Here is a 12,846-nt window from a genome sequence, read left to right as displayed (position 1 = left end):
TCCACTGCAGCCGTGGGACCAACGGACCCTCCGCAGGCACGCCTGTGGGAGGTCCACCAGAGCCGCGGGACCGGCGACCGCCGGAGTGCCCCCTGCGGCGTGCCGCCCTGCTTGGGGCGGCGCAATTCCTAGAGCTGCCCCTGCTCATAAGCAAAAGCATAGATATGGTCAGATACTGACATAGGCCAGACCTCACATAAGAATTACACATTATCAAGTGCATCTGACTTCCAAGCAGACGTTACTTATGAGTATTAATTGGAGCGTGGAAAAATAAAGGGAAAAAATCCCTGACTGTATCTGGCCTATGGTATAAATATGATTCTTAGAAATAAACTATCTTCTATTACATACCTCATTTTGAGGTTTTGTATTATGCAGAAAATCAATTTATCCTTGCTAATGACTGTGGGACCCATTGCAAAAAAGATTAAATTTTGTGAATGAGTGAGGAATTTTTTTTTAAAAAGACGCAAAACGATCATATTGTGTCATGCACTATTGAACATTTCATTTCACAATCAGTTTTGCTCTAATTATTTCAGATATATTCCAGCAGATTTGCTATGAACTATTTGATAAAAATAACCAACAGTACAAATTATTCAACTTCACTTCAGCTCTTTGCTATAAAATCTTTATTGAGAAGTGGAGAAAGATTATGGATTTCCATGTGTGTATGACTGATGGGATTTGCAGAGTAGAAGAATACAAATTACTGAGGCTCTACTATACAGGTGCAGTTATTTGGATTCTAAATAGCAAATGAGGCTTGTGACTAAAAAAATTTTTTAAAAGCTTTGGGAATTTGTCTAGTGTGAGCTAATCCAATAAAGATTTTCACCATCACTTCCATCACAACGTGTGGGGATCAGGAGAGAGAGTTGCAGTGTCCATACTGATCTGACATTTCACAACTAATACTTCCATTTCTATGCCAAGTCCTGCACAAATGTACGCTTCTCGGAAGCAACTTTTCCCTTCAGCCATTTCACAGCATAGGATAAAGTGTAGTTCTCCATTCCTGAGTTGTCATTAATAAAAGGTAATATTGGTAGCCACACTTACTAGAATGGCAGCAAACAGCATGACGACATTCACAGAGCGCGTGTAGATTAAACAGTTCTCAAAATTCCAAGCTTTGGTGTTAGAGGCATCTGCCACATATATATCTGCACTTTGGGGAGTTTTGTATTCCACAAAGCACATTAAATTCTCTAACAATAAATACAGTAACTCCTCACTTAACGTCCTCCCGCTTAACGTTGTTTTGAAGTTACATCACTGCTCCATTAGGGAACATACTCGTTTAAAGTTGTGCAATGCTCCTTTATAATGTCATTTGGCTGACTTTACAAGGAAGCATTGCATAAGTTCCTCTTCTTCGCCTCCTCCCCCTCCCTTCCTCCCAGCGCTTTCCCTGCCGCCAAACAGCTGTTTGGTGGCACTTTAGGGGCTGCAGGGCCCTGGACTAAGTGGGCCTTGGGCCCTGGCCTGCAGCTCTAAAGCCCCTTTCGGAATGTGGCCCTGCAAGCACAGGCCAGAGGACTCAGGAAGAGCAGGGGCAGCCAGCGGCCAGAAAGAAGCGGCGCTTTCCCCTTCAAACCCGTCCAGAGAGAAGTGGCGCTTTGAAGGAGAAAGCGCCACTTCTCTCCGGCCGCTGGCTGCACGGCTGCCCCTGCTCCTCCTGAGTCCTCCGGTCCGTGCTCGCAGGGCTGCATTCCGAAAGGGGCTTTAGAGGTGCAGGCCAGGGCCCTGTGGCCCCCTTAGCCCAGAGCCGTGCAGCCCCCTAAAGCCCTTGTGTTCCGGGTGGCCTGGGGGGTGGGGGAGAGAGAGCTCCCAGAATCACAGCCATGGGGGTGGTGCCACGCTGCGCAGAGCCACCTGCACACCCCCTGCACCAAGCAGGAGCTGCCCCAGGTAAGTGCTCTGCACCTCCTGCCTGCCCCAGCCCGAGTCTCCTCCCACATCCCTACCCTGAGCACCCTCCCGCACCCTAACTCCCTCCCAGACCCCCATCAGCCCAAGCTGAGCGTGCTCCCACACCCTAACTCCCTCCCACACCCTGCACCCCCAGCCCTGAGCCCCAGGGGTAAGCCGGGGCACCTCCCCACCACAGTACAGTATATAATGTCTTTTGTCTGCCCCCAAACAAATTTCCTTGGAGCCTAACCCCCTGCATTTACATTAAATGTTATGGGAAAATTGGATTTGTTTAATATCATTTCACTTAAAGTTGCATTTTTCAGGAACCTAACTACGTTAAGTGAGGAGTTACAGTACTGTGGCCCCAATTATTGAAGGGGTCAAACAGTGCAGTACCTATTCCATCCTTGAGGGGACTAGGTACAACAAGGATGAGTACATTAAAGACAGACAACTGTATTTTTAATCAGGACTTTGGTTTTTGCCATGATATTTTAAGAGTGGAATGTTTATAATACACCATCTTCTTTCTTTATGTGTCTCTGAACAGTGATGTCAATTGTATTTCATAATAATCCTAAACATTCACTACTAGCTTTTTGTTTGTTTTTTGAGCATGCAGACAAAGTCTGGGAGCATACTTGCATATGAATATTTCCATACTACTCACCGATAAGTAGGTCAGAGTAACTCAGCCTAAAGCCATCATTCTTTTCTTGTTAAATCAACTACTATGCAGTAGTACAGCAAAATTTCAGGCTTTTGATTAAAAAATTAGTTCCAATAATCCTTGACAGACAATGAAACAAGCACTGTATAAACATCTGCAAAGATTAAAGACTCACACTACATTCTTTTAAGTCACCATCCTGCACATGCCAGTTCTTTTGGGTCAACTGACATGTTCAATCACTGAAGGAAAACTTTGTCCCCAAAGCACACTAGCCAGCAATGACTTTAGCCCTCAGAGCTAATGAAAAAGAATGGATTCTGATCCCAAACTTCCAGGATGGAATGAAACAATCAAGAAGCACATCTTTTGATATAAGCAAATAGCTAGCTATAGATGACCAAAGGAAAGAAAAAAAAAGCCACCCAGAAATAAAGCAATCATATGCATGTTTAGGCAGACTAATAACACTCGGACAAATAAATCTATACCGAGAAATCAGTTTGCTGAACTTCTATACTATGTATTTAAAAATGAGCTGAAAACAATTCCATCCGTTCCATTGTTTATGGTGGATCCTCATTGCAAAATATGTATAATTTAAGTCAACATCCACTGTCATGTACAATAACTCATCTAAAATTGTGCCAAGAAACTGAAAACATTAAGAATGTTTTTAAATGGTAGAGAATGAAAAAGCCCTTTTGCATGTAGCCAAAAAAGTAAGAGGAGACTGTGACAAGCATTCCACTCTGCTCATTCTTTAAGAGAAACTGTATTTTTATATTTCCAATTTGAATTAGTGACCTCTAATATTGTATGCATCTTTCCTTCATACTCTCTTTAATCTACCATACATTATTGTCTTTTAGGGCCCAATTCATTCAAACTAATTTGTTTAGTAATATTTCCAATCACAGATAGCAGCTATTTAAAAAAAAAAACCCATTTCATTTATAAATCATTTATTTTCTTCTAGTGACCAGAACATATTCCTAAAGTAAGTTATCTAGCAGTTCTTGCTAACTGATGTTAAACAGTGCATAGCAGTTTGTTTGCAAACTAATGTAGTAGTCTAGTTGGCATTTTCAAACCTGGGTTTATTTTTATGTCTAGTTAATATGTCTGTATTAACTAGATCACCATGTAGAGAAGTAAGTACATTTTTCACATCTGAGATTAGTCCCCCTCTTAAATTAGCTGCACTTCATTTAACTTTACTATTGCTAACTAGCACTAAGACAGATACAGCTGATCACTGCTCATCCCTTCACCTTTGTATTCATCACATCATCTAGTCTAGGTTTTTAGAACTACAACTCTTCCTTCTTATTTGGCATCCATTCAGGAGTTGTTGCCCCAGCTGCCTGGGTGACCTACTAGTGAACAGGCAAGCAGCCCAGCTCCCCTGGCTAGCTGGATCCCTGTCTCTCAGACATGATCTATTCTATTATGATGTGGCAGGTCATGTTATAATATAAAAATAAATAACGATTCCAATAGGAAATGGCCTGCTACCAAGTCAACCATCAATTACAAATGACCACTAATGACAGTTACCAATGAAGAAACTAAGCACCAATTACCCAACTAATAGTAATTACTAATTGCCAGATAAAGCTATAAAATTGGTGATTGCAATTATAATCTATGAAATAGAATGCCAAAGTAATTAAACACCAATCTTAAAAATATATAATAGAAACATTTAGACAATTGTATTATGTCATAATATAATACGATATGACATGGCAAATCACGTCATGACAATATAATTAAAATACTTTGACTTTTATAGTCTATTGTATTAGAATTTATAATATAACAAAAAGTCAATAACTTTGCAATGAAATAAATTTCAACTTTTTTCTGGATAATATTACAAGTTGGATTGAAAAAGGTAATAGTGTTGATGTAACATATTTAGACTCCTATAAGGCATTTGACTTGATACTGCATGACATTTTAATTAAAAAACTGGAATGATACAAAATTAACATGGCTCATATTAAGTGTGTAATGGATAGTTCTCAAAATGTAATTATAAATCAAAAATCATCATTGAGCAGGTGTATTTCTTGCTGGTCCCAAAGGGATTGGTTTTTGGCCCTATATTATTTAACATTTTTATCAAGATCTGAAAGAAAACATAAAATCACTGATAAAGTTTGCAGATGACACAAAAATTGGGGGAGTGGTAAATAATGAGGAGGACAGGTCACCAATACAGAGTGATCTGGGCCACTTGGTAAACTGAGTGCAAACAAACAATATGTATTTTAATACTGCTAAATGTACACATCTAGGAACAAAGAACTTGGACCATACTTACAGGATGGGGAATGCTATCCAGGGAAACTGACTCTGAAAAAGATTTGGGGTTGAGGTGGATGCTCCCAGTGCAACAACCTGGTCAAAAAGGCTAATGTGATCTTTGGATGCATAAACAGGGGAATCTTAAATAGGCATTGACAGGTTATGTTACCTCTGTATTTGGTACTGGTGCGACCACTTCTGCAATACTGTTGCCAATTGAAGAAGAATGTTGATAAACTGGAGAGGGTAAGATTGGAGCCATAAGAATGATTATAAAATATGCCTTACAGTGATAGACTCAAGGAGCGCAATCTATTTAACTTAAAGAGAAAGATAAGAGATAGCTTGATCACAGTGTATCAGTACCTACACAAGGAACAAATATTTGCTAATGGGCTCTTTAGTCTAGCAGAGAAAGATATACCACCACCCAATGGCTGGAAGTTGAAACTAGACAATTTACCAAATGTTGTGGTTGATTCTCCATCACTTGCAATTTTTAAATCAAGACTATGTGTTTCTAAGAGGCTCTAATTCAAAAAGTAATTATTCTGGGGAAGTTCTATGGCCTGTCTTATACAGGAGTCAGACTAGATTGGGGTAGGCAACCTATGGCACGCATGCCAAAGGCAGCATACGAGCTGATTTTCAGTGGCACTCACACTGCACAGGTCCTGGCCACTATTCCGGGGGGCTTTGCATTTTAATTTAAACATAAAATGAAGCTTCTTATACATTTTAAAAACCTTATTTACTTGACATACAACAATAGTTTAGATATATTATAGACTTATAGAAAGAGACCTTCTAAAAACATTTAGATGTATTACTGGCACGCAAAACCTTAAATTAGAGTGAATAAATGAAGACTTAGCACACCACTTCTGAAAGGTTGCCAACCCCTGGACTAGATGATCACAATGGTCCCTTCTGACCCTGGAATCTATGAAAATAATTCAATAAGGCTGAAAGAAAATGTTTCTAATTTTTCCTAAAGGAAATTGCAAAATGAAATTCTGCAGGAAATTTTTATTTTTTGTTCCAGTTCAGTATGAAACAATTTGAAATTTCCTGCAGAACACAATTTCCAGGTACTGACCACCATTAAGTATATATAACTAGAACCTCAGCATCACAGTTTCATAGCTATATACACCAGTTCACTGATTAAACGCTTCTCCACTCCATGTATGGCTTGTCTAAAATAAATAACAGGGTTGCCTCAGTTCTAACTAGAGAAAGCATAAGTAAACAAACATATTAAGCATTACATGATAAAAATTAAGCACATGGAAGGCTTTAAATAGGATACCATCAAGTTTTATATCTTAAAAATCTGTATTTAGCTGACCTATTTTCTCTTCATTATGTGTCATTTTTCTTAGAATTCTGAAAATGAACTTTAATTCCTTTTTTATTTCTCTTCCCTTTAGCAAACATTGATCTGGTTCCAGTGATTCTATAGAACGAACTGTCATGTCTTCATGTTTCTTGCTTCCTTGTTTAAGCACAAGCATTGTTAATAATGCAATAGGACTGTGCACATCACTTTGGAGATCTAGTAATGAAGAGAGCTTGGTATTATTAGGCCTATGTCTGGAAATAGTACGTCTAATTTCTGCCAAAGGGCCAGCAAAGCATAAGAGACTAGAATTTAGAATCCATATGTAGATCCATCAATATTAGTGGCTATTGCATTTATTATGGAGTGCTGCATGTTCCCTAAAAAAATATTCAAACCAGAAGAACTAATCCCCACCACAATATAATCATTTTAAAGGTAAATTAAGTTCTGGGCCCTAATTACTCTATATCCCTTTTTACTGCTCTGACAAATCTGTATAAAAGTTTGCTGCTGTAGAAACATAAGCAAATAGTGCTAATCAGCTACATTAATTTCCCAAGGTTAGGCATATTTTATTTTGAAGAGCAGATAAACTTGGTGAATGATTAAGTACAGTCCTTTTAAATTAGGCTCAAGGACAAATCCTAATTCACCATATCAAGCATTTGTTTTTGTGCAAGACACAATACAGCATGTTTACACAAAACAGTGTATATTTAAAGTCCCACGCAGCTGGACAAATTTCAGCTTTCATGTGGGAACACATGACACTGTTCTCAGAGTTAGGACACCCTGGACTTAAGTGGTTTATTTTACTCATTATTTTCCCCCCAGAAGGAATCAGTAGTAACAGAAATATATTTACATAAGCCAGTGAGTCAGAAATTTGTTATGAATTAACAAAATTTCCTGATCATGCAAGGACATACCCAGTATGTCTTTGCGATCATTTTAAGCACTGATCATCCAGAGCAATCCAATCATCCAGCTAAAAATGAGATCACTAGACCAGGAGTATTCCTCCATGCCGTGTCTGGAATAGCCCCAGACAGCTTGGCCAGATTCACCCAATTAAGACCAAAACCTACAACCCATTTTTCCTACCAGATCTGCTTGGTAGGCAACCAGACAAACAGGGGTTAAATGGCTGGTGAATCAAAACAAGATTAAGCCTTAGAAAGGGAAGAAGAGCATTATGTTAGTTGCCCCCCGAAGACACAAACACTCTGTTGGTACCTTCACAATTTTAGTACTAAAAAAAAGTGAAGCCATCACTCCAGTCTGCTCAAGTTACTGTTCCCCATTACTGTTGTCTATAAAACCATGCAACCAGTCTGCAAACACACAACTATCTAGCGTATTAACTGAACAAGTGAAAAATACTTGCACAAAAATTACAGCAAGTGCTGTTTAGAGCAGAAAATTAGTAATTTTTTGGCATGTAAGAATTTGATTTTCAAAATTATGCACATGCAGCTGTGCGCAGCAAAATTCACACCGCAGTCACAGCTAAGCAGCATGCACAAATGGCTAGTACACCTGAAAATCAGGACCTATCTGAATTAATGCAATGGAAAAGAATTCATGGAAAAGGTTCATGGAAAAGAATTTCCATTTAAAAAGTTGATATTTAGAACAAAACTATTTATCCACCACCAATTCTCATTAGTAAATGAGTACAGGGCACATGAATATAGCATCAAATATCATGGTTTAAAAATTCCATTTAAAAACAGCTGAGGACCACCCATAACATAGGCCAGAACCAGACAGAGTGCAGTAGGTTTTGTCATAAACCCCAAACTTGCTGAAGTTTATGAAAAGGTTTGCTGGGGTTCAATGAATGCTTCAGTGTATCTTAGGGGGTTTGAAGTAGGCCTGAGCCAGACAATTTGGGGGGGGGGGGGCGGGGGCAATCAGCCATGTGCTCCCAGAAAAGAGGACGTGCAATTCTTTATCTTTAGCTGTCCTCTAGCTTGGTGCAGGAGTCCAGATGGCCTTCTACCTCACCTTCTCCCAATGTGTTCAGCAGTAGCTGGATGCTCTCTTCTCAGTGTTCCCAACTCCAGGAATTTAATTCATGTTGGGGGGGGGTGTTTGTTTTTTAAGCCCCCACCCCCAAAAAAACCCCACAACACTGGCTTAAAAATAATGAGAATTAAAAAAAAAATCATAATACATTTTGGGTTCTTTTCATTTGCCTCTGATTTTTTAAGACTTTAAGGTTAATGTTTTCAGGCTCTTCCCCACAACCACGAGAGTTAGAAGCTTTCATTTAAATATATATGTTGAGATTCCCATACAAATCACTTGACTCCAGGAGCTGGGACTTTACGAAAAATGCCAACTATTATGAGACCCATGATAAAATTATGAGAGATGGCAACACTGTCTTCTCAGCTCTTCAAGGGGTTACCCAAAAGTTAGCCCACTGCCCTCAAATTCCACATTCCAGAATCTTCAGGGGAGAGGAAGGGATCTCCCTTTCCCCTTTCTTTTGGGCAGTGCCCACTACATCTCCCCATGTAGTACTATAGGGAATCCCCCAGCCCTACAGATCCCTTTAGTATTTATTTAGCAACTATGTTAGAATCTTCACTTCAGTCTTCTGATTTACCCACAGAAAGTTCAGTATACCGCAGGGGCAGCTCCAGGCCCCAGCACGCCAAGCACGTGCTTGGGGCGGCAAGCCGCGGAGGGTGCTCTGCCAGTCGCCACGCCTGCGGGAGGTCCACCAAAGCCGCGGGACCAGCGGACCCTCCACAGACACGCCTGCAGGAGGTCCACCGGAGCCGCCTGCCGCCCTCCCGGCGACCAGCAGAGCGCCCCCCGCAGCATGCCGCCCTGCTTGGGGCGGCGAAATGTCTAGAGCAGCCCCTGAGTACACCTGTACATGGTTTTTGCCTGCTGCGCCTGTTGAAAGTTTGACCTCAAAGCTATAGCTTTCCTTGTTTCACAAGCTGATACTGGAGCATATTTCAAGGATAAAAGGTTTGGGAGCAGGGGGTTGGGTTGTTTGTTTCATATTGGGAAGCATCAGATTCAAGGGTACAGTATCTAAATTGATAAGGCCCAGAATTGTCACATGACCTTGGTCTCTCTTATATCCATCCACAAATTGTCTGAAGCTCCTTGTGCACTGTATGATCAAGAGAAATAATAAAAAGCAATCCCGATCCATCAGTATCAGCAGACAAGCAGCAGTTAACCTTGCAATGAGAAACTAGCCTGAGTCTGTATGAAGAACAATTGGTAAGGCAATGGAATTTAGTTCTAAGCTTCCAAGGGTTAAATAATTACTGGGGGGGGGGTAAGAAAGAGGGGAGAACTATTAAAAAAATTCCTAAGTGTACCTTGATATTGTCCTGTCAAGTGTAGAGAGTCATGTTCTTTTGTTGAATAAATGGCTTTGCATTTGTTTCACATGGAAGCTCCTGGGCTTTGCCTCAGTTTTTCTCTTTTATCATTAAGTAGCAGAAGACATTTGTTTTCCTTGTCACGTCCTGTTTATTCAGGATCATACAATCTCTCTTTGAAAAGCTCACTCTTCCAGCATTCGACACACATAGTTGGTCGAAACATTCGCTGTTGTCTTTTTGCCAAGTCTCAAACAGTTTCTGCACAAATGCAGCAAAGGTTCTGCCAGAAAGGATAACAGCACCTAAACTTCCAAAATCATATTGACATGCCCATCAACAAAAGGGGTGTCAAACTGCCAATACTTAACTGTCTACAATGCTCAAAAAGAGGAGAACCAACACAAGCTGATTCCTTCTGTCTCACACACACAGCAGAATCCCTGACAAAAATCACAGCAACCAAGAGTGGATTCTCACCACTTCCAGAAAATATCTGAGTGCAAATTAACACAAGGATAGTAGCAAACAACTGTGAAAGAACTTACAGTATTTAGAAAGACAATAGGAGAGGGCTGTTGCTACCTCTCCTCCTTTTAAATGGCTGTCAGCTGAGCAGGAAACCACAGGAAAGGCTTTTAGTTTCCCTCTCCCTTCATTTATTCCTGTAGCTCTGCAGTTTGAAGAGATCTGAAAGTTAAAACTTCATCCCTCTGTATTTCCAAATGGTATGTCTGATTGTCTTTGGGGCCATACCAATGATGTAATAAAAATAAAGGAAAAACAATCTAGCTTGAGCTGAATCTTCTTAACCCAGGATTTTCTGTCAAAGCTGTTCTTATGTCAGTCGCTTTCACTTCCAGAGCATTAAGTCATCTGTTTTTCATAAGCTGAAAATTGCTGCTAAAGCTGGATGGAATATACTGCCTGCCTTGCTTGCATTCTCCAAGTACTGGCCCTGCAACTAATCCAAGGTACAAAGACTGAAAAGCAACAGCCAGCTTCATGAGCTGTTCCAAAATGGTCTCATGAGTGCAGAGGACTAAATGTTCCTATAGGCATCCTCCAAAAGCAGATCAATACAATCATGAATGAATTTATAAGGCATTGGCCCATTTTCCCCTCTGCAACAGTAAACAAATCTCCCAGCCCCATCAACATAAACATAAGTAGCCCTTCCAGAGGAAAAAAAAAAGGCTAGTCTGCTGACAGACTGATTAGCCATTTGGAAAAATAGCTCATTATTTACAAATGGGGAAGTGAATACTGATCTACTTACATCCTTTAAGTGTTTGGGGGTCAACCTGGAGGTCTTTCTTGGTCAGGCAAACCCTCCCTGAAGTCTATGGAGGAACCCTAGGATTTAGCCCAGCAGCTAGCAATCATTAGGCTGGGTACCCCTTACAAAGGCAACAAAGTAGTAAAATTTTAAGAAGCACCCAAATCCTGTTCAAAGTCAATAGAAGCCTGAATCACTTACGCATTTTTCAAAAAGTTACCCCACATCATCAATCCCTCAAAGGTTCAGTTAACATATGTCCAAAAGTCTGAGTACTTATCTACATTTTCTGATACTTTAGGGCTTACATATAATCTGCAAAAGATTTTTAATGGAGTTCTGCTACTCTATGATGGATAAAGGCGGCTTGAAAGTGGCATAGTTGCTTTTGATTTAGGTGGGGTTTTCCCCTTGCTTGTTTTTTAACTTGGAAATATTAGGAATGTAAGGTCTGGTCTAGTTTTTCTGGAAGACCTGCAAAGGATATTAGATAATGTGTATTAGGAGTACAGTATTCAAATCCTAATTGAAGGGGCAAGTGTTAAACCTTAAACAGAAACATCCTTCTTCCAAAGCATCAGACATTGCAGGTGAACAAAACAAAACAAACCACTTTAAACAGTCTACCTAAAAACTCCTCCCCCTCCCATTTGCTCAACTTTCCATCTTTTGTGATGTTATAATTACACTAGTCATCATGAACTTTTCTAATATAGATGAGACATGAATTTCTAGTGTAAAAAAAATCAAATCTAAAAAGAAACCAAAACACAACAACAACAAAAATCAGGCAAAACAAGCAATCAAAAAGAGCACAAGCCTTCTCCTCCCCCCTTTTTTTCCCTTTACATTTTTTTAATCGACCTTTAAATACATTTCATTTAAATACATTTCATTTAAAAAAAAACAGCCACACAAAAACAAAACAAGGTCTCCTTTAAATGTATTGCAATTAAAAACCACCACCACCACCACCAAAAAGCCCTACCATATCCAGATACTATGACACCAAGAAATCACCAACCATCTGTATAAAATATAGAAGAGGGTCTGACTGGATTTTAGCTTTTCTTCTTTTAGTTCAGTCCCCCCCACCCTTAAGCTATAAATGAGAACACACTTTAAATGCCACTGTCATAAACTGAGCTTAAAGGGCTTTTTGGGAGGGGTAGAGCTGAAAAGTGGTTAGTCTTTTACCTAAATAAAAGTAAATGGAGATAGTTGGCAGCTGTGAATCATCCCATTCCTGACTAGAGAATGAATGGAATAAAGTGACTTCATTTAAGTTTTCTTAGCACAGATATTTTTGGTGCAGTCAAAAGCCCTGATCCTGCTGTAGTGATCTGTAGGAGAGAAAGGGTTTCATTTTGTAGGTAGAAGATGAAGTACCATACTCCTTTCTGCATGGCTTGCTGGGCAAGGCAGGGCATCCTGGTTGTGATGGTACAGGGCAAGTTCAGTGATTGTTACTTTCAGTGATTTCCCTTTTTATGGTCTCACAAATTTTCATTGACATTTGCAGTGTTATTGTAGCTGCATTGGTCCTAGGATAAAAGAGAGACAAGGTGGGAGAGGAAATATTTCCAGTAAGAGATATAAAAGATATTACCTTACCCACCTTACGTCTCAAACTTTCACTGAGACATTAAAGTGAATGCAATCAACCCTTTCAGTCTGAAGCTGTAGTGTCAGCTGAGATTTTTTTTTTCCCTTGCAAGGAAGACTGGGAAAATATAGCTAGTTTAGGCTTTTTTCAAGATTAAGAAATACCTATTATGTATGTTCTCTTAAGGAAGACTCCAGTGTGTTTATATTAAAGGTTGTCTAGAGAAAGAACTGTGATGAAAGATTGCCTCATTAATATTCAAAACCGGAACATATTGGTTTAGTCTGTTTGATAGCTCTTATTTTACTGCTTGGAGGCCACCATTTTTATGGGGAAAAAAATAGTGCT

At 39.8% G+C, this 12,846-nt stretch overlaps 1 protein-coding gene across 11 annotated transcripts in view; it reads right to left on the bottom strand.

The window, feature by feature from the left end:
• The window catches only part of TRIM2 (tripartite motif containing 2), a 107,002-nt gene that overhangs the window by 62,767 nt on the left and 31,389 nt on the right, over positions 1 to 12,846 (bottom strand). For 2 of the 11 annotated variants that reach the window (XM_039541116.1, XM_039541126.1), the window contains exon 1: positions 9,611 to 10,040. The exons of 2 other annotated variants lie outside the window; for them this stretch is intronic. The gene's annotated coding sequence lies outside the window, so the exon portion shown is untranslated. Of the gene's footprint in view, positions 1 to 9,610; positions 10,041 to 10,161; positions 10,187 to 11,880; positions 12,049 to 12,089; positions 12,112 to 12,846 lie in introns of those variants that run through there. 7 more of the 11 variants (XM_039541123.1, XM_039541112.1, XM_039541113.1 and 4 more) reach the window with 7 other exon arrangements.

This window comes from Mauremys reevesii, linkage group 5, assembly GCF_016161935.1.
Source record: "Mauremys reevesii isolate NIE-2019 linkage group 5, ASM1616193v1, whole genome shotgun sequence".
Classification (NCBI taxonomy): Eukaryota; Metazoa; Chordata; order Testudines; family Geoemydidae; genus Mauremys; species Mauremys reevesii.
This window is presented reverse-complemented; position numbering and strand designations above follow the sequence as displayed.